At 41.0% G+C, this 26,954-nt stretch overlaps 1 protein-coding gene across 2 annotated transcripts in view; it reads left to right on the forward strand.

The window, feature by feature from the left end:
• Nucleotides 1–13,344: 13,344 nt before the first annotated feature.
• htr2cl1 (5-hydroxytryptamine (serotonin) receptor 2C, G protein-coupled-like 1) overlaps nucleotides 13,345–26,954 on the forward strand; it is a 130,061-nt gene continuing 116,451 nt past the window's right edge. For both annotated transcript variants that reach the window (XM_028564170.1, XM_028564172.1), the window contains exon 1: nucleotides 13,345–13,873. The gene's annotated coding sequence lies outside the window, so the exon portion shown is untranslated. The remainder of the gene's footprint in view (nucleotides 13,874–26,954) is intronic.

Here is a 26,954-nt window from a genome sequence, read left to right on the forward strand (position 1 = left end):
GCCCTACAGCTGCCTCTCACACACCAACCAAAAGAGAGGAAGAGAGTTAGTCAGTGAAGTGAGGGTAACATTTTAACATTAGCCACACATGATGTGGCATCTGCGAGTCCCTTTTAATTTTTCATTCTGATTCTCCCACACTCATTCTGAGTGACTTTAACCCTCGTAAAAATGCACACAGACCCTTAAGTGGACCTGCTCAGGGTCAGGTGATGAACGATGGTGACAGTCTAAGCCCGGACACCGACAAAGTCAAAGTCAAACATCAGCATCAGGAGGTTCGTTTTGTCAATTAGGCAAGCGATGCATGACAGAGCAGCTTGCAGCATCGACTGACTTCTGCCGCCTCATCCCCTGTGCACCTGCGCCATGTTTGATGGTGTGTACAAGGGCTGTTTCTGCTGTAAGACAAACGTTCCCAAAAAAGACTTCACATGTTTCAGCACCTGATCCAAAGACTTTTTTTTTTTATGTTTTTTTTAAGGCACTGCACTGTGAAAGGGTAAGGCATTTGAAAGAGAGGATATTTTTGGCTTAGGTTTTTTCTATCATCACGTACAAAATCATACCTGCGAGTTTGTTCGGTTATTTTTATTGGGACAACTTTTTTGGTGAGAAACAAAAACATTGGTGTACACGACAAAAGTGAGGTCCCAGTTTGGATGTCCCAGCACGGGTGGACGGATCGGACCGATCTTTAGTGTTTTAAAGCTCTGCAAATTGAAAGTATGGGACAAATCAGCAGAACAGTGTTCTGTCCACGCGCCATCCAGCTGTGCTCGCTTCACACATTGGAGAGGACAGCATTAGCGACAAGTCTGGAGCAGATGGCTCAATTCATGGAAAGCTAGTCTCGCTTACCACACATACAATCCTGGATAGGAGAAAAAAACAGTTTGGGTTGTTTGCATTTCTTTAAACCAATCACAATGTCTTGGGCAGCGTTAAACTCCGGTTGCAGCGAAGGTGGATCTGCAAAATAGTCTCGGGAAGGAAGTTGTTGTGGTGAGGCATTTACACCCTGCAAACGAAGAATTCCACATACAATATTAAATTAACTGCTCACACACTACAGTAACATGAGCTATTTAAATTAGCTGGATACATCACCGTGTGTATTTTGTCCGTAGCAAATCACTGCCAATCGGTCCCAAAACGACCCAGTTAGATAGTAAATGCCGTAAACATATTCTTTGTAAATCTTTACAATCATTCCCCCGAAAGAACCATGCAGGCCTGCCTTATTGCATGATCCAAATTTTCTTCAAAACTTGCCATTGTCAGTGTGTAGCTTGCTAGCTCAAAGTTTTTTGTTGTTTCCTGAAACAAACATGGTTTTGCAAGGCAAAGGACATCAGGCGGAAGATCTGGTGGTGCTGGATGTTCCGGCGATTATCCGGTAAATTAACTGTTGTCGATCCAGACTAATGGAAAGCAGACCTTTTTCACTCCATACTGTAAAGTTTGTGTTATTTTGACGGTCGTTGGGAATCGTGACATAAACAGTGTTCTCTCGTGTGAATGTCCACTGTGTTGTTGACCTACCCATCCACTCCGACCTCACTCCTAAATGTTTTTTGTCGCTTGTAAAAAAAATATGTTGTTTTTCTAGGGAGGACAGTCTCATTTTTTTGGTTGCAGAATGCAAACTTATGTCTTTGACCTTTAGGTCTTCTAGATAATATGCTTCAAGTTGCTGTTCTCGGTTTCTGTTTACTTTTACCCAATTTCCTTTGCTGGTGCTTAAAATGTAAATAGGATCCTTGCCTTCCTGATAACAATAGCAAAAGCAAATGTAAAAAAAAGCAATCATACACCCATTAGCCTTGATGCTGTAATTCAATGGAAGGGCTAAGGTTCGATCTGAAGACCTTCCTCTTGGCAATAAAGGATATCATCAAAGGTCTGAGATTTCTGTCTTATGCATGCTAATGTTTTTGGTCCAGTACCTCCTCAACAAAGCAACATTGATCCTTTATTAAAATGTCACAAATTAGTATTTCAAAGGAAAGCTGCTATTATGAGTTGACACAATGTGAATCATCATTGTGCAGTAAACCCCACCCTCTGTACAGTATATCATAAGCCTTGGGAAGCATTGAAAGAGATCACCATGTCATTTAATTTACCAATGTATCAATTTCAATGTTCTCAGACCCACCTGCTAGCAATCCTGTGCAATCCAATCGTCGACCATTTAGCAGGAATCTATTTTAGAGTTTTGCAAGAGCGTAACTTTGGGTTCAACATTGGGGGGGTTGAGATTGTGTATTAAAAAAAGCGACTAAAACCTTGAAAAAATGATTAAAAAAAAGCTACGAAATGTCTAAACGTTACAAATGTTGGATAAAGCACCAAAAACATAAGAAAAAAACTCAAGAAAGGCGACACAAAACGTCAATTTTTTTCCACTTCAAACAGGCGACAAAAACTCGTTGGAAAAAAAGCGGCAAAAATGTCGGAAAAAGCTACAAAAACATTGAAAACGCAACAAAAACCTTAAAAAGGAACACAAACTTCGAAAAAAGCCAAGCTTTGATTATTTGGGGGGGGATGTAAACCAACATTTATGTTTTCCCTGTTAATTACACTCACCGTATGTATTTTGTCCGTAGCAAATCCCTGCAAATCGGTCCCAAAACGACCCAGTTAGATAGTAAATGCCGTAAACATATTCTTTATAAATCTTTACAATCATTCCCCGAAAGAACCATGCTATGATGGTTGGGGTCGGCTGGCTGTGAGTCTTTGTTTTGTTTTCTAGTTCTATTTCATTTCCACTGTCAGTCCCTTCTGCTTGCCTTGCCTCTCTCTGTGTTTTCCCCTCCTCCTGCCCGCTCCTGACAGCTGACTACACACCTGCTCATCATTCCACCATCAACTCTCCCGCCGTACACACCTGCCAGCCATCTACAATCAAGCCCAGTATATGAACCCCAGATCCACTCATCATCTTCGCTTGATCGTTGCTTCAGCCACCTTGTTATGTCCTCCACACCCTCAGTTACCTCCAGCCTCCTCCTCGGCTAGCTCCTTCACCATCCTATTCCCCCTCTAGCTACCTCGCCATCCTATTCCCCTCTAGCTCCTTCACCATCCTATTCCCCCTCTAGCTACCTCGCCATCCTATTCCCCTCTAGCTCCTTCACCATCCTATTCCCCCTCTAGCTACCTCGCCATCCTATTCCCCTCTAGCTACCTCGCCATCCTACCCCCAGTCCCAGAAAGCCCTCACTCCTACCCCCGGCGTTCGCCTTCTCCTACCTAGTTTCTGTTTTTCCAAATAAATCTGTGTTTTGCTGAGCCTTGCTTTTGGGTCCGTTGTCTCCACACAACACACGCAGGCCTGACTTATTGCACAATCCAAATTTTCTTCAAAACTTGCCATTGTCAGTGTGTAGCTTGCTAGCTCAAAACGAACAGGGACATCCGGCGGAAGATCTGTTCCGTTGATTATCCGGTAAATGAACTGTTGTCGATCCAGACTAATGGAAAGCAGACCCTTTTCACTCCATACTGTAAAGTTTGTGTTATTTTGACAGTCGTTGGGAATTGTGACATAAACAGTGTTCTCTCGTGTGAATGTCCACTGTGTTGTTGACCTACCCATTCACTCCGACCTCACTCCTAAATGGTTTTCGTCGCTTGTTAAAAAATATGTTGTTTTGAGGCAACTGATTCAACAACTGATTCTGTTGTTTTTCTAGGGAGGACAGTCTCATGTCTTTGGTTGCAGAATGCAAACTTATGATGTCTTTGACCTTTAGGTCTTCTAGATAATATGCTTTAAGTTGCTGATCTCAGTTTCTGTTTACTCCTACCCAATTCCCTTTGCTGGTGCTTAAAATGTAAATAGGATCCTTGCCTTCCTGATAACAATAGCAAAAGCAAATGTAAAAAAAAAGCAATTGTACACCCATAGCCTTGATGCGGTAATTCAATGGAAGGACCAAGGTTGGACCTGAAGACCTTCCTCGTTAAGCACACTAAATGGTGGATCATTCTTCAACAGGAAGAAAGAAGTGTAAACCGGGTGTCAGCTGAGATTTTTCACCTTGATAGCAGATGATCATTCTTTTCATTTTTCTGATGCTTTTACCTTCATGTGTCTCCACCAACAAAGTCAGCCTCCTCCATTAGATTAGCTGCCTCTGGACTGCACATTGATCTCTGCCATTGCAGCTTGTAGCCTTCGTCTCTTTTCTCAAATTTACTTGCAGAGAGGTTTTATGAAGCTGCTTTTAATGCAACAGGCTGGTCACATAATCACTGAGCAGTAAATGACAAATTAAAATGTAAACAAAAAAGAATGGTTACACTTTACTTGAAGGTATCTACATAAGAGTGATATCACACTGTCATGAACGTGTCATAAACATTATAAACAAGTCATAAACGTTCATGACATAACACTTCTTTTAGTAAGAGTCATTTGGTTTTTCTCATGGCACGTTATGGTTATGCTAGGGTTAGAGTTAGGGTTAGGGTTCATGTGTCATGACAGTGTCATGTCACCCTTATGTTTACTTCAAGTAAAGTGTTACCGGAAGAACTCTTGACACATGGATGTGCGTTTGTATGTTTGCATATAAATGTATCTTAATATAAATGTGCACCATATGTTCCTGCAAGTGGGTTTGAGAGCTCTATAGCAATGCAAGTTGTGCTTCGAAAGTTATTCTTTTTTTCCTACATATCCTTTGTGTTACTGACGGAGAATACCTTTTGTTCTTATTTTGTTCACATGACGTCTTTGGTTATCATATTTCCCTAGATCACTTTGGGGCTGACCTTTGTTTTGACAGCTCTGTGTTCTTGCCTTTGTTCCTCGGTTACTTTCTTCAGTGTCTTGTATTGTCTTCCGATACTCTTTATGTTAACAATTTATTTGCTCATTTATTCCTCTGTGCATAAAAAGGCCTTGCCATAACAGTGCATTATGGTACAAGTGCAATATCTTGTTTTTACTATTTTAGGTTTATTGGGCTAACACCAGTTTTTGAGTCATGGAATAAATTCCATGGGAAACTCTTCTTTGACTGCAAACAACATGACTTTAGGATGATGATGATGATGATGATGATGATGATGATGATGACAAAAGTAATTTTTTGGTCCACCACTTTGTTCCAGACTAAAAATATCTCAACTAACCCTGGCGCCTGGCGCAAGTGCGTTTAGGGTGTGTACAAATCCACCTTTGCTAGTTGAACGGCTGAAAAATGGGTCCGTGTGCCAGGCGCATGGTTCAAAAGGGTTGTACTTAGTGTCTTAATTAATCATAGGTGTGTTTTGGGCGTAACATGCAATAAACCAATCAGTGTCATCTCCCATTCCCTTTAAAAGCCAGGCGCGTTTGTACCATGGCGCATTGCTATTGTGATGGCGGATTTACTAAGCAGGAAGGAGAGATTTTCAGGAGAAGAGACTGATCTGCTTGTGTGTGATCAAGTGAAAGCGCGCAAGCAGATCATATATGGCACGCGCACTATGCCACCAAAGCTTAATTAGGTGAAGCAGGCGTTAAAATAACAATGAAATGTTGCACTATAGACTTTAGACCAGGTTTTTTTGGTCATTGGCGAGATCACTTTCCACTGCCTCAAGATAGCAATATGCCAAGAATGCACCTGAACACCCCTCCCTGTAAGACCAGCACTCCCATGGCTGCACAGATGGGCGCAGGTGCATTTGTTATTTAAACGACGTGGGCGCTGGATGGTAAAATTGACAACTGCGTCGGTCTTAAACTAGCAAAGACACTTGCGTCGGGCTTTGCTCTGCGCTACGCTGGGTGCAAGATAGGGCCCGAAATGTTGTACATACACTCATGGTCACCAGAGGATGAATCCTACAAACTATGGAGATCCCCTGACTTTTCTGATTCTAGCACCGTAATGAAGTTGACAGTTGTTTTTTTGTGTGAAATATCCTAAAACTAATTTGATGGATTAACATGACATTTGTTTTCATGTTAATCCATTACTTTGTGATAACTTTGGTGAACCCTTAATCTTTCCTCTAGTGCCATCATCACGTCAATACTTCATGCAAGTTTTTGTTTGTTAGAAAGTAAACATTTCTTCAACAGACTATATTGTATCTTTAAGTCAAAAAGATGCACTTTGTACAATCCAGATTTTTCTTGCTATAATGACACTGACCTTATACCATTATCTAGAGATTCAATCCAACCTCCTCTTCTTTCTCAAATGAAATACTCCACATACAAAGACAAAGAACCAACTGGATACATATTAGAGGTGTCATGGACAGGCAGCAAGGCTATTCAGCCTTTAGAGTCGAGGTGAAACCATTATTAAAGCATGTTTATGGAGTGACTGCGGGGGAGGGAGGATTGAGTAGATATTGAAGCCGAAGACTCAGCCAGGGTTCTTGATTAAAGAGACTGAAAAAAGCAAAGCAATGCCATGGAAAACACAGAGGCTAGATATGAGTCATTTTGACTTGTCTGCAGAGTAGCTTGAATGATCTGTGATAAGATATAAATATATAGAAGTAATGCATAGATATGTAAAAAAAAAAAATACATAAATGCAAGCGATTTAAAGCAAACTAATACATTTATTCTGTAACCGATCCTGAGGAAGGAGGGCCGGACAGACTGAAGATGGAAAAAGACCACATGGTGTTATCCCAGTAGGTGAACTAATATGTATATGAGGAAGGATGCTTTGTATTTGAACTCTACAGGCTCAAATTCATCTCTGTCCTCTTGTCTGTCTACAGATAAGCTCCTAATAAGGTGTCATGGAAGAGAAAGGTTTTACCTGCTGCTCACTCTCCTTATAAAACATGGAGTGAAAAGAAAATCAAAATAAGGTCTGTGTTTCTTTGAAGGTTGTGAAGTGACTCTTGGTTGAACTGCAAGTGCTGAACGTGGCTTAATTAAATTAATAGAAGGGTGAATGAAAGGATGGAAACCTGCACTTGAGAAGTGTCTGTACTGTAACAAGCAGGATGAACATTTCAAACCCATCTGTGGTACGGTCACAAATAGTTCATGCTAAAAATGGATGCAATCATGGCTCCATAGGTGTCTTTGGAGCCTTCAAGTTGAATCCTGTTCCTGTGAGCTTGACTAACTTTCATCGGTCGCTCCACAAAATCGCCTTATCAAGTCGCTTTAGTCTACAATTGAGTCCTCATTACACATCATTCTCTCAAAACATCAGAGCAGATCCATTTTCTGAGCAATCACAAGTTTTCAAGTATTGTCTGAGACCAGGTTTTCATTTTCTTAATTCTAGCCACGACACACCTCATACCTCAGTTTTTAGACTGGTTTGTTTGAATTAAAAACCGTTCAGGATATGAGTAATGCATATGATTACACATCTCTGAATGACTTATGAAAGCTGCAAGGGAGATGTTTTCATTAATCAGATATGCAATGTTTTTAAATATTCTTGTAAATAGACTAAATTATGTGTTGTGGTGTCCAACTTGTTCCCTACAGTATGTGGGTTATAATTAGTGCTGTCAAACGATAAAAATATTTAATCACAATTAATCGCATTAATGTCATAGTTAACTCACAATTAATCGCACATTTTTATCTATTCTAAATGTCCCTTGATTTCTTTTTGTCCCATTATTTTTTCTCATTGTAATGATATTATTAACATGGAAATGTGGATTGGCTTGCTTTGTGCAAAACTTTTTTTTTTTATTGAAAACAACATTGGCATATACTGTAGTGTTCAATTTCACACTAACATTCTCACTTGGACCCATTTAGCTATGGCTGCAGCAAGTTTGTTCTTAGTTGTGGTATCCATATGCTTCTGTCTGGAGTCATCCATTGTCGCCTGGCTTTGACGACGGGGCGGAAAATTCGCATCAGCTGTGTGCTCGGCCATCAAGTGGTATTTCAGACTGGATGTGCTGCGATGATCAATTCACAACGACAAAACACACAGATCACTTTGGTCTTGTCAATGGAACCATTTGGCAACTTTTTAAAAGTAAACTTTCCATTCAGAATCTTATTGGCATACATTTTGGCATCTCGCACTCGCCATCAACTCAAAACGTAACGTTAGCCTACTACTCTTTGGCCGGCTCGCAAGCCCCAACAAGGGTGTGCGGTGTTTCCGGTCTAGTTAGATCCGGTGTGGTGTTGTAGTTTTCTAACGTTACTAGTTGTTGCAACAGCATGTGAAAAACATGGGACATAGGAATTTCTTATTCTAATTTTATTATTGATTTTTATATATATATATATATATATATATATATATTAACATATCATCAAAATAAACTAAACTAACTAAGTAACTAAACTACTGTTTGAAAAAGCTTCCAGTAAAGAAACCAGGAAGCCAGGAATCCCAACGATATGAATGAGAGATTCCCAAATGAGGCTAATCATACACTTGACTTCCCAATGCAACCTGACAAGTTCCAGTTTTAATTTGAGGGCAGCATATAGAGAAATATGACTGAATTCCATAGAGAGGAATTCATTTGAAATATTAAAGAGATGTCTGAAATATTTTTTTTATTAAGAATGATTTGACTTTTAACACCATGTTCCCTTCTTCTCACAGCCTCACAGTCATCATTTTACATAGGAAGTATGAATGAATACATGCAGTCACATAATAAATGTGCTCTATATAAAAAATGTAAGAGCATGGTCATCCCACTCTCATATATAATAGAAACTCTCTGTAAATATTGAGTGGACCGTATCAATTTGTAATGCTCCAATTGCAATTTTATTAGTTATAAGTCATAATGGTGGTCCCTGCCTGATTGCAGCTATATATAACGGGCTATATGAATTAATATTTCTTTGCATTAACTTTTATGCAGTCTTGACTTTACCCTATCCTATCATAATGTGATTATGGGGGCTTTTAGAGCTTTTATCCCTAAAATAATTCCACTAGTCTGGCCTTTAATGGTGGGTTTTACCTTTCACACAATCTAAATGCCATTTCAGTGGTATTTTCACACCAGATAGTAATTCTGGGGAACAAATGTCTCTTTTTTTTTTGTCACAGAAATGTGAAAAACATAAATTGCATAAAAAAGCTGGCATCGGTTTTAGCCATTGAAAATTAAAAAGGAACAAATAGACTCCTGTTTGTATATTACAAGTGAAAGTTGCTCACCTTTAATTAATGTATATGAATTGAACTTTATATTTATTGCTATATTTTTGTAAATATTGTCTATTTTACTGTACTATGGACCTTCCATTGTGTGCTGAATAAAGTCAAAAAAAAGAAAAAAAAGACTCCCTATAGTCTTGGTATAAATCAGCACAGCCAGTCTGACCTTCTGTCAGGAAAAAAGCATGAGAAGTGACAGAAGGGGAAAAGGTGGACTGGGGTCCATAAGGAAATCAGAGTGATCTTAACAGTGGTCTAACAATCAATTGGCGCCAAGGTCACTCACCGGTCACCAAGAACACGTGTCTGGGTAACCAGTCAACATTACAAAATGTTCCAACACATTCTCACTCCCATCGCGTCAAGTATGGATACTTGGTCAGGTGCCTTTGACGTTGTTATTGACGCTAAAAGTCTCCTTTAGCGTGATATCTAAACCCGCTTTATCTAAAAGTGCTTAGTCAGGACTATTGGCGTCACTTTTGACGCAATTAGGTTAGGGAAAAGATTGTGCGCTGGCTTATATAAGGTACAGTTGGGTTTAGGAAAAGAAGAACAGGACAATTGGATTTAGGAAAAGAAGAAAGCGACAGTTGGGTTTAGGAAACATGACATGCAGGACACGACCCCCGGTCTTCTTGGTGAAAGTCTGATGTTGTTTGACCCATCCACCGCCCCAACCAACCTCCCTACATGGAATTTAGGCCTTTCATACTACTCGCTACCGTTGTCACTCTTAATACTGCGTCATCTTCAAGCGCCGCGTAGCTGCTGCTCTGCGTTCTACACGTGTTCCACACACACGCTGAAGGGTGCTTTTTGCATCGTATCTGATGCTGACAGCCACTGCCCAAGAGTCCATTTTTTACGAGTTCGGAGTGAGAACTGGTTGAATGTTCAGAGGGTTTCAACGATTGGGATATTTTTGATTTGGTTGAAACAGAAAAGTAATTTTCATGAAAGTCAATTTTTAGTTATTTATGTATAGCCCAATAATCACAACTACAACTACCTGTACAACTACACTTTGGAATTATATTTTTGTAGGACGTTTATGCTACTAATTCTATTTGAGTCTTGTGCTGTGAATATTTCATTTAGTCTTGTCCCCATCTATTGAAAATCTATTAAACCAGCTACTCTAATTGCAAATTATCTACTCAGGGGAAGTTAACAGAGTGTAGATTACAGTTTTAGCTATATGCAAACATTTTGTAAGGGCAAAGCTGCTTAGAGTCAGACATGTTTTTTGACTGAGTTTATGGGAAGAGCCAAAACGTGCAGATTGTATGGCTAAGCAGTGTTATTCTGAAGCCCAGTGATAAGGAAACACACAGTGGGGGAATTATCTGTGAAGCTGAGACCTCTGGCACTAAAAAAAAAAAAATGCAATCTCATACAGAGTTATCAGTTTTAGGTGGCTTTCCAAGTTCAAACTCATCAGCCTAGCCTAGATCTATCTGCACACACTCACCAGCTATACCTTTGATGGATGCCATAATTATGAACAAGTAAGATTTCCAGAAAGTCTGCCAGTTACCAAACTTGTACTTAGGAAAAGTATTTTTTGGCCATTCCTACTGAGGTTAGCCTCAGCCTCTGAGAAATATTTGGAGAGCTACATCTCCAATCTTTTGGCAATGCACACATGCTCATATCCAGCTTCAAAATAGGATTTCAAAATAGGATTTCGAAATAGGATTTCAAAATAGGATTTCAAAATAGATTGAATTGGCAAACACAGCCTCCCTCTTTCATTCCTTCAACTACTTTCTTAAAATGGTTGATGTTACGATATTTGTGCACAGGTGTCTGCTTCTCCTTCAGACCATAAATGTGGGCTTTAATTTTGGAGCATCTTGACCCCAGCCTGGCAAACTGTTGGCTAACCTAGTGGGTGTGTGTACAACAACGATAGCAATGCACAAAGCTGGACCATAGGCCATAAACAGGCAAGATGCCGTAAACTGGCCATAAACTCGCAAACTGAGGTTAAAAAACCCCAACTGAGATGCATGTTCCAAATGTGCTGTGTACATGTCCAAATAATGCTTTTAAAACCTGTCTTAAACTGTTTCAAATGGAGAAGAAGCTCAGTGTTTCATATAAAATGGGACTTCTGCGGCGACTCTATTCATCTTGTGGTTGAGTTCAGGGTTATGGTTTAAAATAATATACTACAGCCACACAGAGTCAGTGAATATCCACACTAGCTGTCAGCAGAGAAAGAGCAGCAGTTCTTTGACCCGGTAGGACCAGGGTGTAAAACCACTGCATTGGATCATATCTTTTTGTTGTATAACATGGTTTAAAACAGATTTAAATAATGTACGTACACTATAATATCCCTGGGCTTTGGCCATGAGATAAATACAATATGAGTAGTATGTGACATAGACATGGAGACTGTATTATCCCAGAGGAAACTAGTGCAGTGGGATGTAATATTCAGCATGTGTTTGACATGAATCAGCGAAAAAAAAAAAGTCAAGCTTGAGTTATTATTCTTTCCAGTAAGACATTTTGGCTATGGTTATGGGATAAATACAAGGTATGTGTTTGTGTAAATGTTGCGTAATTCATTGCAGTACTGTGTGTGTGACATTTATTGAAATTGGGATAACTCCTGAATTTAAAAAAAGCACGAGGCCTATATAAACTGCCGGATGCAGACATAATAACCAGGTTTGTGACTTAAACTTGACACTGAAAAATTGCTGTGTATAGATGTGTTTTTGCTATGTATTAAAACAAAATGTGTTTCTCACAAAGAGGTATAGAACTTGATGCCAACATTTCTATCTGCATCCAGTTCACAGACAAATCCAATGAAGCAAAGCTCTCCACTATTTGACAGCTTTGACCTAAAGTTATAAATTATATGCAACAGGGCTGATGGAGCAAAGCCTCAGTGCAAAACCATATAATGCTGCAATGCACCGCCTGCTTTTGACACACTCATTATACTGTAGGCATATAGTGTGTGTGTGTGTGTGTGTGTGTGTGTGTGTGTGTGTGTGTGTGTGTGTGTGTGTGTACATAATGCAAGTAACAGGATAAACAGTTAAACCAAAGCAGCGTGACAAAGGGTTTAAGACGCAGGATTCTATTTATCGCGGTGGGTAGAGAGTAAAATGCGTCACTGCACAGAGGATGAGACAAGGAGGGGTGGCTGAACTGTGTGTGTGTGTGTGTGTGTGTGTGTGTGTGTGTGTGTGTGAGTGATGTACAGTACAGTACAAATAGAGGGATTTATTGCTAAACCATATTATTTTTTTAGCTAAAGAGATGGGAGACTAATTCATATTCAAATTTAAAGTATTATAGTTCTGTGTGTGTGTGTGTGTGTGTGTGTGTGTGTGTGTGTGTGTTCTTGTACAACTACCTTTGTGGGGACAAATTTGAGTTTTAGATCTTGTGAGGACAATTTTTGTTGTCCACAATGGTTTGTGGTTTTAACAAGAAGAATTAAGCTGCAGACTGCTTGCTCTCCATGACACATTGTTGGCCACCCGTGGTATACCCACTCCTGGACATATATTGGACGACTATTATGATGTGTTGTACAATGGGCAGGATGCAGTTTTGTTGGCTAGTGGCAGTCTCTGCAGAGTGATGCAGCACTCGGTGTCTGTGTACTTAATGTATGTGTGTACTTAATGTATGCACTATGTTGTCTTGAATCCTTTAAACAGCAGATATTGTTGGTTTGTCCAAGACAATAGGCCTACATGTACAATAACAAACACACGTATATTTTTCTTAAAGTGAAAAAGAATTTGCAAGCCAAAATATCATTTAAAAAAAAAAAAAAAAAAGATGCCACATAAATGAACGTCTGTGTGCTACAGAGTTGCATGTAACCACCAAAGCTGCTGCTGCATTTTCTAATCTGCAGCTGCCACCATACTGCATACACCAACAGCATAAATAAACATACCAGAAGAATCACAAATATGGCCTCTGGCTGCTGTGTAGCTTGTTTGAATTTACACACAGCAGAGTGGCTTTGTAATTCCAAATTTGCAAGAGCGTGTTTGATTTCAGACCTTGTTGAGGCGTAACAGTGTGTGGGACCAGAGGAGACAACTTTGTGGTCGAGTCTGCAGTCTCTCTCTCTCTCTCTCTCTCTCTCTCTCTCTCTCTCTCTCTCTCTCTCTCTCTCTCTCTCTCTCTGTCCCTCCGTCCTGTTTCTCTCTGCTCCAGTAAGGAGTCCTTTATCGCTTTCTCTCTCATCCCCTCCGCGCTCTGGTCTTCGGTGTTAAAACTTTCCTGAAAGGAGACGGATCTTTCAGCATCCTAGTAAACAAATGAACCAACAGTTATTGTTTTGCCTGGAACTTTGAGAAGGATTTACTGTCATTTAGTTTCCTGTTTTGGTGCAGGACGCGTCTCGTTTCGCACCGGACCAAAATGGACCGCAGAACGTGTCCGGAGCGTCTGCACTGGTCCTCTGCCGCTGTGTGCGGGACAAACTGAAAAGAAATCCAGACTGGACCTCCACTCACTGCCCGTTCTCTTTCCTCCTCTAGTTTCTGGCTGCGGGTTTTAATGCCTCCGCTCAGAAGATATAGCCCAAATCAGAAGCGGAGAATTATTCCTCAAACCGAAGAGAGGACATGGACATACCGTAGCCAGCGCTCACAGATGAAAAGCAGGATGTAGCTATAAAAAAAGAGGGACATCACAAACTGCAGGGACGCGGAAAGAACAATCGAATGTCTTCACGGGTGAGTGAACCTGCGTCTGTCTCTTAAAAAAAGCTCACATTTACTCGAAAAATTTGAATATTTGGTGCGTCTTTGAAACAAACGGTTCTCTGAGTTATGTGAAGAAATGTAAGGTTGAAAGTTTGTGATAGTATATCTACAGCAAATGCACGAGGCTGAACTCAATTGGATTAAATGAAACTTTGAGGAAATCGAATTTAAGACCTTAAAAGGAGAATAAGACCGATAGTGAGGTTATGACGCGCTGAACAAGCAAATGCGCATTGTGCATCGTTATGGTTCAGAAATATACAGTATGTGTCAAATTATGAAAACTTGACTGTACCGTACCGTTAGATTTACAGGTGGATGGAGCAGCTGAGTTGTTTTGGAGATTGCGAGAGCTGCGTTTTTACGCATCGCATTGTCTGACCAATTGGTCTGACGTGCGCCGCAACAACGCCCTTATTAAGTGATTTATTCTGGGTTTGAGTTTTAAAATGTTCTTCTTTTTTTGTATTTTCCGGAACGCCACGATTGATAAAAAAAAACAAAAAAACTGCCCAGGTGGTGTACATTTCGTATTGTGAAGGAAAACCAATCCAATCAGGAAGGATTCTGGATGATTTGCGCTGAAATCAAGTAGGATTTTCTCATCATTCACATACAGTATGCCGCTTTGGTTTAAGAGTAAATAACACGATTTCGAGGTTTAACATTCGACTAAATGACTTGTTAAAATGCTGTGGATCTTTCAGAGGGTGTGTTCAGTTCTTCGAACGTGTGCTGCTGGGTTTCATTCAGAGAGGGTGTGGCTCTGCTGGAGGTTTTGTGCGTCTCATTTAAGCTCGGGGGGTATTCAACAGCAAATCCCTGCACTAAACTGGGAATTAAATCATCTGTGTGTGTGTGTGTGTGTGTGTGTGTGTGTGTGTTGTGTGTGCACACATGCGTGTTTATTCAATGAATGTCCCGCTAATCCACCTGTCTCCAGGGAGGATTAGAGTGCTTGGGACATTTTGGGACCTGATTTTTATTTTTTTTTCTCCTTTCTCCTCTGCCTTTCAACAACATAATCTGCGAGACAAAACACTGATTTCTTCAGTTACACCCTAGAGATGGAGCCACAAGTGCCATTTGCTGCGCATGCAACATTTGGTGGAGGCGTTTTATCTAAAACGCCTGGCTCTGCCTGGAGTGCAAATATTTTTAGTAGCCAAGGCTGGTTGGCCACACTGATATGATGTCAAACTCTGACGTGTCAGCTTGGCGGCATTGTGGCAGAACAATTAGTATGTTACCACATGTAACACATCCAAAACCGTTATGACTCGAGGCATATTTTGGATACCTAAAAAATTTAAACTCATCTGTATTCAGGTACTTGGGTAAACAAGTCCTAAAGCCTCATTTGAATGCATGATAATACTCAGGTTTGTCATTTATCATAGCCTGGATGCTATTACTCTCTCATTCTCTTCCTCTCAGCTCAGTTCCATCTATCACCCGCTCTCCATCTTCCTCTTTCTGTCTCAGTTCCAATAAAGTCTCCAATTCAACATGCTTTATTGGCATGAAAATGGAAAAGAAAATCAAGATGGAAATAGACACGGCCTCTCTAAATCTCTGTATTGATGCTGTCTACCCTCTGTCTTGTTGGTTTAGCATGGCTGTCACACTGCTGAGGGTATGAAGCCCACTTGGCATCACCCTCTCCAATTCCAGGTCCATATTTCTTTTTTTTTTTTTTAAGAAGCACGCTGATAATGCTCATTGATTTGTATTCTCAACATGAAACCGATTATTTCGCTGCAAATATGTGTTTTAGGCAGAAGTAGGGTTCTGCTTAGCAAATCATTTAATTCGTCACCCATTTTCTATTACAATCATGCTTACATTCATTCACTAAAAACTGAAATAATTGACAGTCATAAATATCTATCCATGGATATTCTCTCTCTCATTTCATGCTCATGCTGCCAGACAGATGCCCACCAACTGGATAATGGTATATAAATGCAGGGTGGTTTATAAATGGCTGTTTGTTTTTCAGGCGAATGGAAAAGTCCATGGCATGAGGGATGATGAGACTTTAAACACAAGCCAACCACAGACAGACGCACAGCCACAGAGACAGATGGTCAGACATGTATACATAAACATGGCTACAGGGTCTGTCTCACACACATAGACATTCTCCATTTTGCCTCGGGATGCCCCTTTGAAAATGCCACATCTATACATCACACTCCCCGTTTGATGGGGAATTAATCAGAGTGGATCAGCGGGCTTGACATATTGCCGCTAACTGCTTTTTTCTCTCTCTCCCTGACTGAAAGAAAATAACCTATAGGAAAGACTGCACAGGAAAGAACAATAACTGTAGAGGATGAGATCAGAGTGCCCGCAAACCAAGAGGAAAGTAGATTTTGAGGGGGAGCCCAATAATTCAGGGAATGAAATGGGATTGTGTGGTGGGCTTGTGGCGGTATGTGAGTGCATGTGAGTACATCACTGCAAATGGTGAGGACCAATTTGACTTTTAAACCTTGTGAGGAAATTTTTCTGGTCCTGTGTTCGTTAAAGGTCTGTTGGAAGCGGCTAGAATTAGGGTAGGGTTATGGTGTGGGGCTCAGATAATGATTTTCAAGGCATCGGTATGCTTTAAAGTACTTGTCAGATCATTGACCAGTGTTTGAACCTATATGACTATATTTGACTATATGTACACCTTTCCAACATTGGGATTGGATTGGCTTAGTCACACTATTTTTGTAAGTTTCAGACACCCCTTCACACAGCGCTTGGCCAGGTGTGCAGAGGTGTAAAAGAAGTTTTGACCTTCTCTCTCAAGATCTCTTTATTTATTCCTCACACAACTACTTCAGTCAGTTTTGTGTACAATATACAATCAAGTGCAACACCATTAGGCTATCAGACGTTTTCTCACGTTCAATCATTTCTATAAAAAAAACTCTTTGAAGCATATAAACATTTATTTGTTTGTTCTTAGGACAATATTTTTATATTGCTGCTCTTTAAAAAAAAAATGTGACCATGGTTGCTTGTTAATTGATAGCGCAACATGCTGCAAGTGCTGGTATTTTTTCTCTATTAGGGTCTGTTTGGGTCGACCGCATTTGGGACTGAGCCTTGTTATCCTTGAGTCCCTTCGGATCGGCTCTGACTATGCTCGTAAAGCTATCCAAGTTGGGTTCGGGTTAGTCTATATCCACGACATTTCACTTCCAGGATTGCTCAGGGGCCACCGAAAATTTCGCCGGATATCACTCTTTTCGGCTGGATGTCCGGAACCTTCCGCTTTCCTAGTGTTGTAATTTTAAACTCCGGTGGATTTCTGAGGACTATGGTTAACTGCTCCTCAGATCTCTGCAGGGTAAATCCAGACAGCTAGCTAGACTATCTGTCCAATCTGAGTTTTCTGTTGCACGACTAAAACAACTTTTGAACGTACACATGTTCCACCAAAACAAGTTCCTTCCCGAGGCTATTTTGCAGAGGCACTGGGACTCTGTCCGGCGCTTACCACCGCCCAAATGATTGGGATTGGTTTAAAGAAATGGCAGTAAACCAGAGCACGTTTTTCTCCCATCCCAGAATGCTGTGTGGACTAGCCAGACCCTCCTCCGCAGCATTGTGGAGGAAGGTCTGGCAATGTGGAACTAGGTTCGGGTTGGTTCTTCACAGGTTCTTTTCAGTGTCCAACATTTTAAACTTGGGGGAAAATTGATAACAAAACTATCCATGTTACTTTAATGGACGTAAAATGATTCAGAACATGAAGTGTGTGTTTTCCTGTAACCTTTAAATGAGTACTGCTCGTTAAACCTTGATCAGGATGGAAGAGTTTTGAGGTGCAAAAATCACGACTCTCCACTGTATTGAGAGGGAACTTGAGAGCATGATAGGCTTCTTCATGTTTTCATGATGAGGATCCCCTGCTTTTCTTTCTTGTCAAAAATCTCTCCATGTCCGTCTGAATAAATCTTGCTAAACGGAGTCTTGGATCGTGTGGAAGCACTTTTCCATTGTTCCTATACGATTCAGATTCATTCAGCTTTAGCTCTCCTTGACACGTTTCCCCACAGTCATTCAGTCCTCTTAAGTTAAAGAGGCACAAACCCCGGCATGTTTGTGTGTGCACGTTCAGCCGCGATCGCAGCGCTTGATTCAGTCATTCAGCAGAAGAGGCTTTCATTTGGCGGATTTGCCTGAGACTCTCCTGGCCTAAGACCCACAAAATTAAAGTGACAGTCACGTAAAACGGCAACAACCGTCGCCGCCCCCTCCCTCTAGACCTGCAACCAGTGTTGGGTTGGCTGTAGATAAACCTCATTAACTGCGAATGAATTCCTCTAGCTGCTGCTGCTGCTTCCTCTCACCAGATAGACAACAGAGATACATATAGAGGCTTCTTGAGTCTGATTACATCTTTCTCATAATGGTGAGGGGATGGTGTCGTATGTAAATTGGGATTTTCCAGCTGCGACTGACTCCAAAATGTTGACTGGAATACTAAATGAGTGAAAAAAATAAAGTGACGCCCGTTTTGTAACCGAAAACTCCACTGCTCTCAAAGTGTCTGTCTACTTGTTCTTTATTTTATACTTTATTCAAAGTAACTTGTTTCTATGAGTCAGCAGAAACAATTCATTGCCTGCAGTAAAAAAGGGGGAAAAAAACTGCTGTGAAACCAGTACTTAAGAGAGTTTTGTTTCAAAATGAGATATCAACCTCTTGAAAAATGAGACCTACTTTTACAAAATGTTGATTTTTAATTGAATTCAAAGTTAAACAGTCCAAGTGCTCTTAAGTGTGGGTAAAAAAAGTAGTATGTTATGAGATTTAGTCTTTTGCGCTTTTTTAATATTGATCATTGAGCTTGAGACAATGATGCTCTTTTTTTTTATTCTTTTAGGAAATGAAAAATAAATGAAGATCACTAACTACAGCATGTCACGTAATCCACACGTCAGGCTTTATGGCTGAAGCTGCTATTACGTAATGTGATTTAATCAGTCTATACATGTATAGCATGTTTTGCGAAAAAAACAATTGTGTGTTCTTGGACAAAACTGTGCTATGACAGCATTTTTAGGGGGGAACAAGTTATTGGAAACCTTTCAGGATTTTGCTCACGCTCTGCTTATTTGATAAGGCAGTCGCTTGTCACTCTTTTTTCAGTGTCAGTTTCACCTTTCTGTCACTGTTTTGGTGGGGAGTAAAAGGGGCAAGGAGAGTGTGATTTACATATAATCTGGAGAAAACGCCCGTCTTCTGGACCCCACAGCCCGCTGCTGTGAAGCCTGACATCCCCACACAGCCAGCGTACGGTACCGTCTTCCACGCGTTCACCTGGAACCCCCACATAGAACCGGGATGGTTAAAGTTAACTTAACTGAAGTTATAGAGGTCCACTAAAATAAGTGCTTGAGTTAGCTAATGTCAGCTATCGGAGCTAACGTTAGGCTGTGACAAACAGACAGTTTGCGAGCTCCAGGTAAAGTCGGGAAAGCCGTTGCTGTAGATGTAACGTTAAGCGTGATTTACGGTTCTGCGGAGGCTCCACGCAGAGCTTTCTCCGTAGCCTACGTTAGTGGCCTGGTGTTTATACTTGTGCGTTGGTGTGTGCGTCGTTCTCTTTAAAATAATAGCAGGGCCGGCGTGTGTGTGAGAGAGTGTGTGTGTGTGGGGAGTGTGTGGTAGAGCGAGTGAGAGAGTGACAGGGGTTAGCTTTGGAGCGTTGTGCCGACTCTAGAAGCATAGTGAGAGAAACAAAGTGTCTCCCCTGTGCTTTCTGACTACGGTGGAAAATCTGTAGCAGGAGAAGTTAACCCTCTCCTTGATTTCATGTTGTTTATGGAGAAGGTGTAGTTAGAGTTTTCGAGAGGTGTCTCCACGTACCTACGTACGTAGACAAGACGTAGATTTAACCCAGAAGCATAAATCATGCTTTACGGTAACGCCAGAGACTGACTGTGGTGAAGCAGTCGTGCACGGCAACGAAGATGAGGTGCTCTGTTTTTCTGTGCTAATGGGCGTTCTTCTTCTTCTTCTCCAGCAATTAGCTGCAGACTAGAACACTTGTAGGCGTGTGCTGCCCCCTCAGGTCCGGAAGAATTGCATCCCCCGGTACCTACGGTACTGTAGAAAAACAAGTACCGTCACATTTTCAGAATTTTGGTACTGAAGTACCGGGTCTCGTGACATCCCTAGAAAATGGTTAAAGCTACAGTGGGTAGGAAGCAAAAAGAAAAGCCAGAATTTGAAGTAGAGTGAGACCTCTTAAACAGCTCTCCCTCTCCCTTCTCTGTTGCACAGGCATATGCATGCCCATAGGAACACTCTCACTCTGAAATGACTTGTGATTGGCCAAAGTCTCCCGTCAAGGGCTAGATTTTCTAAAGCTTGAAAACTGAGCCAAGAGGAGGTGGATAACACTAGTTTTCTCTCCGAGCACTTGGATTACATTATGCTGAAAGATCATTATGCCTAACAATGCCCAAAGAAACTGCTTACCACAGCTTTAACATTAAAGGAAATACTGTTACATCAGTATTCTTTGTTAAAAAAACAAATAAAAGCCCATAATCATGCGATAACCTTGCCAAGAATTTTCCCAATATGAAATCCAAGGTGATAGACTGGAATCCCATTGTGCTGTTACAACTCCCCAGAGCGTCCTTTGAAATAATATGCAAGTGCGAGGTAATGTGCGAATTACATCCTGCATGGCTCATTGTAGATTTCCCTCGCCGTACACTGTGGCTGCCACTATCTCCTTCTCATTCATATGTACCTCTCTGACTGCAGTTATTTTACAATGTCCTCCCTGTTTAATCTCCGTTCAGTCCTCCACTGCAGCACTGTCATTGGAGACAGAGTGAAGAATACCAACAGAGCAGGCGGAAAGGAAATGTGTGGAATAAAGAGGGACAGTTGACAGAGTAAGACAGACATGAAAAGGAGGTGAGGAGTGGAGGGAGATGGGTGAGAGTGTACTATCCTGTTCATGTTAAAGGTGAAAGTCAACGGCGTCAATAAATCAGATGACATAATGGCCACTCATGGCCGAGTGTGATATGCGTTTAGATAAGAGCTTCAGCTATAAATAGCTAAAACGCAAGTGTTTGCATATATGGGGTGTTAAGAGTGTCTTAAGATAGACGTGTGGGTTTAAGATGACTGTCTTGTGGGAATACTGTCACACCCTAAAGATACACAAGGAGATAAATTCCCATAACATACCCATGCAATGTAACAGTAGATAAAAGTATTTTTGGCTGATAACTGAAGCTGTTATACCTGGTAAAAATCTATGAAATCCAGGAAGTCAAAGCACAGGCAGGTTTAGATGCAAACCACCTACACATCGTCAGGGAAACATTAGCAGGTAAATGCAAATGCATTGCACCATCCATCCAAAAATATACACTCACCTAAAGGATTATTAGGAACACCATTGTCATAAAAGGATGGACATGGTCAGAAACAATGCTCAGATATGCTGTGGCATTTAAAGGATGCCCAATTGGTACTAAGGGGCCTAAAGTGTGCCAAGAAAACATTCCCCACACCATTACACCACCACCAGCAGCCTGCCCAGTGGTAACAAGGTATTACAGATCCATGTTCTCATTCTGTTTACGCCAAATTCTGACTCTACCATCTGAATGTCTCAACAGAAATCGAGACTCCTCAGACCAGGCAACATTTTTCCAGTCTTCAACTGTCCAATTGTGGTGAGCTCGTGCAAATTGTAGCCTCATGTTCCTATTTTTAGTGGAGATGAGTGGTACCTGGTGGGGTCTTCTCCTGGTGTAGCCCATCCGCCTCAAGGTTGTGCGTGTTGTGGCTTCACAAATGCTTTGCTGCATACCTCGGTTGTAACGAGTGGTTATTTGAGTCAAAGTCGATCTTCTATCAGCTTGAATCACTCTGCTCATTCTCCTCTGACCTCTAGCATCAACAAGGCATTTTCACTCCCCAGGACTGCAGCATACTGGATGTTTTTCCTTTTTCAGACCATTCTTTCCTAGAAATGGTTGTGCGTGAAAATCCCAGTAACTGAGCAGATTGTGAAATACTCAGACCAGCCCATCTGGCACCAACAACCATGCCACACTCAAAGTTGCTTAGATCACCTTTCTTTCCCATTCTGACATTCAGTTTGGAGTTCAGGAGATTTTCTTGACCAGGACCACACCCCTAAATGCATTGAAGCAACTGCTAAGTGATTGGTTGATAATAATTAGATAATTGCATTATTGAGAAATTTAACAGGTGTTCCTAATAATCCTTTAGGTGACAGTATATGGAGATACTGTATATCCACCACATCAAGGGATGTCACGTTAAGAGAGTCATCATTACTAGAGAAAGTTACATACTGTAAACAATAACTTGCATATTGCAAAGTATTTTAGGTTGGCTTACATTATGCACAGACTTGACACATTTGGAGAAGGAAACCTTCAAAGGAAACTATAAAGGGTGAAAATCTTTGTGTATTGGACGCTATACTGTAGCCAAAAGCAGATGTATCTGGCAATCCATCACTTAGACATCCACTTGGTTACTTTATGTTAACTACCAGCCAGTTCCTGCTTCAGTCGGGTAAACTGAGTCTCCCTTTCATGACTTTAAAGGAACATATCAGTTGGATTGCGTGGTTTAAAGCATGTTTTTAGATTTTTATGTCAGGAAGCTATTAAAGTCAACTTGCAGTAATTTGAAAACTTGCTTGAGATTTTGCATAATATCCACAGACTTTATATTGATTGACAGGCTGGAACTATTGGTTAATTCCAGGCCATTGTTAAGGAATTGAAAAAACAACTTCCTCGAGCATTGTTGGGTTCCATTTTTAGTAATGTGTGGCAGTTTCATTGACCTGTTTATGTTGTCGGTGTTGCTTTTTTCCTGTTGTTACACTGTTTTATGCTGCTTTCTTGACCATTTCTCTCTCAACACAGAGAGTTTTATCTCAATGAGACGTTCACTGGGTTAATAAAGGAAATTACAAGAAAGGATAGAATTGAACCAATTGAATTTGGTAGGATGGATAAAATCATAAACTCACTCTTACTGCCATTATTTAGAAGGACATTAAAGGACATCCATTATAGCACTTACTGTTGTCAACGCGGTTTTAACAAGGCTGTTACACACTCTGATGTGTGAGTGTGATATGAATACAGGCTGACAAATGCAACCCAGCAACAGTATATCAGATGGAGGAAGATCCCATTCTCTGATGTGCTATAAAAGACCTGTGATGCATGAAGGCATACGACAGCCAGCCGGAGTCTGGAGACACGCAGCTGTATAACACTCGGGTGGTTCATGTTTGTCTATACAGTACGGTGATCACGACAGAAGCACCTGCAAGCAACCACTCTGCATTCATATTCCCATCAGACTTTTATCAAAATGTGCTCTCAAGTTTGGCAGACGCTCCTTTGAGTTTAAAATCACACAGTGTTTTTAACATGCTCCTGCAGTACTTTACACCTGTATGTACTGTATGTTTGTATCCAAACTCACTTGAAAGAAAGTTGCAAGTTTGTCATTTAACACGACAGCCATTACAGAAGCTGTTGTGCACCTGTGCACATGCAGACACACGCACATATGTCTGCTGGCGGCCTGCGGGTTTGGCTGGATGGCTAACAGCTGCGCACACACACACACACACACACACACACACACACACACACACAAACAAACACACATTTTTCCACATGACACATTCCCTGTACTGTATGTCCCAAGGGTTCCCGGGGAGATTCTATCACAAGAAAGCATTTTCTTCACACCTGTCAGTTTGTGTGTATGTGTGTGGGGTGTGTGGGGGGTGTGTGGTGTGTGTGTGTGCGTGTCGTGGCTCAGCAGCTTCGAGACTTCCTACAATTCCCTGATGTCATTTGTCAAGTGTTCGAGGAGCTTGAAATATAGATTAGAGAGCATACACACAGGTTGTAAGCACATTGCGTGAATTCAATCAAATAAAACTATTCAAACGATTGTTTGCTAACCTGCGTTCTCAGGGAAATCATATTAATTGTGTAAAAGTGATTTTTTTTTTCTTTGAGCGCAGAATAAATTCCTCCAGCCTCTTTCAGTTTTCCCATAACTCCTCAGTCTGCTCTCTTCTCCATCCTTGAGCTATCCTCCATCTATGCCCCTGCTGTTTTTCCTCTTTTGTCCCTTCACTCCCTCCACCATTCTTTTTTTGTCCCTCTCTGCTGCTTCCTCCACCGTTCAACCTCTGCTCCTTCATTCATCATTTTTTATTTATTTATTCTTTTTTTAAATCCATGCTTAGTCTCCTCTTTTTCCTACTTCCTTCCCTCCCCTACTTCCTCTCTCGCTCTGTATTCTACCCACCTCTCCTCGGAATGATCCTGCGGTAGGACTGTGTCTGATACAGTTGCCACACACACACACACACACACACACACAGAGTACAACAGCACTCTCTCCTTTTCTCACATACACAGAGTCACGTTCACACAGTCTCTGGATAGTCTTCCCTTTGAAGGTGATGTGCTTTGGGGATTTGTCGGTTGCACTGCTTTTTGACAGTTTGACACACACACACACACACACATTTTGACTACAATATATGCTGCAACGTACACTTTACCACCTAAAATACTCTTTTGCTTGTCAGTTTATCAACTTAACAACTCCTTCACCGCCTCTTTCTGTACTTCTTTTTCCTCTCACACACTCTCATTGAAGTGAGGTTTATAGTGTTTCCATTCCCAGTGAAAGTGCCAACCAGACAGTATGTAACTGTCCCTCCAGCAACATGAAACAGTGATATAAAAACTCCATTAAGCCAGCTTAGGTGAGCCCATTAATCACAGGTACTTAACCTTTGATGATGTCACTCACACACACATTCTCATTCACAGATTTATTGGCTGAGGCCACTTGCGTCTTGGTACACCGTACAGTGTAATTAGCCCTTGAATTGATTCCCATGTCACAGCCTCTAAAACTCTTAAACCTGACTTGCAGGGCCGCCTGCATTCCTTTGCTTGTGTTCTGAGTTTCTCCTCCCACATCCCCACTTGACTGTGACTAATTTGACTAGTTTGTTTAAATTTTCCCGACAGAACGGCTCAGCTCGACTTATTTCCCCTTGGGTAGTTATTTTTATTTTATCTCCAAAAATACTGTTCCAAGTCTTACAAAACTGAATGACTGAATTAACCTGTTGCTTAAGAAAATTTGAAAAAAAACATCTGTCCTCTAACTGCAATTACTGGTAATAAATGGGTGCCTTTTTCAGTGGAGATCTTGGTCTCTCTGCTCCTTCAACAACTGATATATTGATGTATGATTGCTGAACCTTGGTGCAAAATCGCTGCAGACGGTTGTTAACCTCAGAATTAAAATTGCTAAGCCCAAGATGTAAAAGCACACCAAAATAAGCAACTCCAGTACAGACTAAATGACACATTTTACATCGCCAGTGGCTGTGCTTTAGGGTGGATTTCCTACTCAATCCACATTGTCCATGGTGAGCTGCCAAACAGTAGAGCAAAGTCTCATTGCTGCAACACGGAACTGCTGGAAAAGGGCATTTGTGGTTTAGGCAACCGTACCTGGATAAAGTTTTAAAAAGGCTAAAACCCCAAGATAAGCATGGCGTGTTGCAATAGTTTAAGTTTGAATTTTGGATAAAGGAGTTTATTTTTCTATATCTATACTCTGTCATCTCTTAAACATCTAAGACAGCTTAAAACTCTCTGAAATGTTACTTTTTTTTGTCCAGGACATGAAATGATTGCGTGTGCCCAGCAAAGCAGAGCCAGCTAATATTCCACCCAAGTCAAATCCCCTCTACATCTGGCCCCCAGCCAGACCATAGCAAACGCTCAGACAGTGTCTGGAAGGGCTTAGGAAGATTTCAGCTCTCGCTTTAGATCTTCAGCAATCTGCTGCACAAGTTCATGCCTTTTGGTTTGTAATGGGTGAAGACAAAAGGGACATCCGCTTGCAACTGCCTGACTTAGGCTTATATGGCTAGAATTACCAACTCCAAAAACAAAACAAGAAATAGATTTGTATTTGTCTTTTGAGGCTATTTCACTTGATTAATTATTCATAGAAGGGTTAGAGTCTGGATATTAATCTCCCACTAATACAAGTTTGTTTTGAGTATGCATTTGTTGTTTTACACATGAATAATTATACACAATACACAATACATGAACACACTGCAGTAGCATAGTATTACTTTCCACCAGTCAATAAAAGAACGACTACTTCACTACACTCATCTAGTTTATTTATGCAATTGCGTGAGCGTTTATTACATTAATTAGATGTGTTGTGGTTATGGACATTTCTGTTGCCTGTTTTGTATATTTCTGTTTACCCTGTTTTGACCATGTTGTATTTTGTGTGTTTGTTTCCCGTTTTTTGTTGTTCTGAATTGTGTTCCTGTCGTCTCTGTTATCCCTGGTGTTGTCTAGTGTCAAGTGTCTGTATCTAGGTTATGTCATGTTTTGTCGGTTTGTCCTGCTTCCTGTTTTATTTTGATAGTCTGGTCTTCTGTCTTGTCATGTCTAGCTTTGCTTTCTGTTTCCCGCCTTTGTTGATTGTCCTGCCCCGCCCTGATGTGCTTCACCTGTTGTCTCACCTCTTTCGGATTTACCCATCACCTCATGTATTTAGTCTCTGTGTTCCCCTTGTCTTGTGTCAGATCGTTTTGTGTCCGTGCCTGTTTAGTTTGTGGCCATGCCCTTGTGTTTCCATCCTGTGCCTTGTGTCTGTTTCTGCGTCACTTTACTCCTGCCTGTGTTTTGCCCGTCAGTTAATGTTTGTAAGTTTTCCAGTCTTTGTGCTGCCGCTTTTTGTTATAATTAAATCCCTGAGTTCCACCATCTCCTGCCTGCCTGCCTCTCTCTGCATTTGGGTCCTCACCGTCCGTCACCCCGCAGCAAGATGTGGGTAAAACATTATTTTGATGCAGGATAAACAAAACTCATAATTAATAGACAAAATTATCTTTCTCGTTATGAACCATTTTTGTATCCGAGTAGCTAATGATTGCCTCCATTTG

Source organism: Perca flavescens, chromosome 19 (assembly GCF_004354835.1).
Source record: "Perca flavescens isolate YP-PL-M2 chromosome 19, PFLA_1.0, whole genome shotgun sequence".
NCBI classification, from domain to species: Eukaryota; Metazoa; Chordata; class Actinopteri; order Perciformes; family Percidae; genus Perca; species Perca flavescens.